Source organism: Gobio gobio (assembly GCF_949357685.1).
Source record: "Gobio gobio genome assembly, chromosome: 21".
Taxonomy (NCBI): domain Eukaryota; kingdom Metazoa; phylum Chordata; class Actinopteri; order Cypriniformes; family Gobionidae; genus Gobio; species Gobio gobio.
The window spans coordinates 42,435,294-42,437,919 of NC_137117.1; the positions used below are offsets into that span (position 1 = coordinate 42,435,294).

Sequence of the window (2,626 nt, forward strand, 5' to 3'; positions counted from 1 at the left end):
AGTAGACTAAAGAGAGGGGAACTTTGCATGAGAAAGCCCTTACATATAGATGGAGTGCCGTCAAACTTCTCGGGAAACGCCAGGTGAGGGTTGCTTATTATCGTGTTCACAGGTGTTGATGGTACTACCTGATTAGGCTGCAGCCCTGAGGCGTTGGAGACTGCTGGGGTTTGATGAAGTTTCTGGACCGCCTTTACCAGTTCCTCCATCATGTTGGTCAAACAACTAAGTTGCTGTTGGTGGATCACGAGTTGATTTGCTTGTGCTGTTAGCTCATGGGAGAAGTGAGGAACAGGTGTGCAGTAATCAGTCCAAGAGTGAGGGTGTATGGGAAATGAAGTCCAAAATGGAGGTTAGGTCTCTGGTGAGTTCGACCTCTGGTGGCCGGCGGTGGAATCTTCACCAGCGTTTGTGACAATCATTTAGTGTATATACTTTTATTAATATTTTGTACTTGACTTGTGTAACCATTGCAACAGTGATAAAGTAGACATAGGCTACCAATTAAGCTATTCAGTATAGTAAAGTAGAAGTAAAAATAAAATACAAATAAAAAATGATTTTGTCCCCATAAAATAATCCCTCAAACAGATTTCAATAACAAACAAAAATAATATATACATTTTTTCTATCATTCATCACTGTATATTAATTTCAAGGAAACAATCATCAGAGATGAGCCTGAATAATGTCTAACAATTGCATCCCTTACTATACGTCCAGTCAGTCCCTCATTCTGACAGAACGCCAGAAGTTGGTCTGGTTCTTCAACAGGCTCAGGTGCATCATAAACATCATCAAAGAGAGGGACATTGCGCAAGTAGTTAAGGCATGCAAAGCGTCTCTTCAGAACTCCATTTAAACGCTCAATTGCACATCTTGTTTTGCAATGAGCAGTGTTGAAGCGTGCCTACACAGGTGTGGTTGCTGCAAGAAAAGGAGTCATCAGCCATGGTAGGAGTGTATAGGCACTGTCTCCTACTATTATGCCATCCGGTCAGCTGGTTTGGAGCTCTGTATAAAGCACTCTCTTTCTCAGGATACATGCATCATGAACAGACCCAGGCCACTTCACGACACAGTTTGTGATGATGAGGTCAGTATCGCCCACAAGTTGGATGTTGATGCTGCGCCTCCCCTTTCGGATGATGAGTGCAGTCAATAACCCCAATAGTATTGGGCATGTTTCCCAAAAGAAAAAAACTTGTGCTTGGTCTGGGCAATCTGGACATCCTTTGGAAGTAAAACAAACTGATTGACCAGGCTGGCCAATGCAATTGACACAGCTTTCACTACATCACTCACAGTTGATTTGTCCACTCCTATATTGTCACCAACAACTTGGTAGAAAGTCCCAGATGCATAGAAGTGCAGACCAATGAGGACCTGTTCTCCTACAGACTGTGACTCCTTCAGGTTCTCCGTTGAAGTTATGGGCTGACAAGGTCTGCAATGTACTTAATATCAGCATTCCCAAAGTGAACGCAAGCATCCAGTTCTTCAGTGGTGTATTTCTCCAGTGGTTGTTCATGCTCAACATACACCCTTTGACGGTATCCTCTTCCACTAAAATGGTGGTAGCGAATACCTGCCATGTCAGTTCCTCCTTAGGCTATTAGGCCACAGGCCATTGATACAATATCTCATGCTGTCCTTCTTGAAAGATTGTCTGTATGGCTAGGAATCTCTGGTACTGTATTAGAATGGTTTACATCTTATCTCACAAATTGATTTCAGTTTGTGTCTTTGGGGAAAAACAAATCTTTACCAACATTAGTTCAGCAGGGTGTCCCACAAGGGTCTGTGCTTGGTCCCATCTTATTTAGCATCTATATGTTGCCTCTGGGTAACATAATTCTTAAGTTTGGGTTAGGATTTCATTTTTATGCTGACGACACGCAGATCTACATCAGCATGCACCCTAACCCAAACCTTGTTGTCACAGCCCTTAGCAACTGCTTGGAGGAGATAAAATCCTGGATGCATGAGAATTTTCTTAAGCTCAACCAGGCTAAGACAGAACTTCTTTTCGTCGGTACATAAACATCTCTCCTTAAACTAAATATTCCAGAACTGATTACTGTCAATGACTTTGTTACCCCGTCTTTTCAAGTGCGCAATCTTGGAGTTATTTTTGACACTGAACTGATGTTCGATGCTAATATTAAAAATGTCTCAAAAACTGCATTTTTCCATCTTAGAAATATAGCTAGATTACGACCATTTCTATCGCGGCCGAAAGGCTTATTCACGCCTTCATTACATCAAGGCTTGATTACTGGAATGCGCTCTATTCAGGTCTTCCAAATCAGTCCATCAAAAAATTACAATATATACAAAATTCAGCTGCCCGGTTATTGACACACAAATACTCGTCAACATATTTCTCCGGTACTCTTTGATTTGCATTGGCTGCCGATACAAGCGCGTATCGAATTCAAAACCTTGGTTTTAACATATAAAGCCATTCATGGATCGGCCCCTGCTTATCTCTGCAGTTTGGTCACCGTTCATACTCCTGCACGCTCTTTGCGCTCTTCCAGGTCCTGCATCCTCCAGCAGCCCCAAAATAATCTATATTCCAAGGGTGGTCGAGTATTCTCGGTCTCAGCACCACGTCTATGGA

General features: G+C 42.4%; 1 pseudogene across 1 annotated transcript; it reads right to left on the minus strand.

Annotated features, from left to right (window-relative positions):
• Positions 1-631: 631 nt before the first annotated feature.
• On the minus strand, positions 632-1,595 carry LOC307117290 (putative nuclease HARBI1; annotated as a pseudogene). The gene has a single exon. The product of its transcript is annotated as a putative nuclease HARBI1 (transcript).
• Between the last annotated feature and the right edge of the window lie 1,031 nt (positions 1,596-2,626).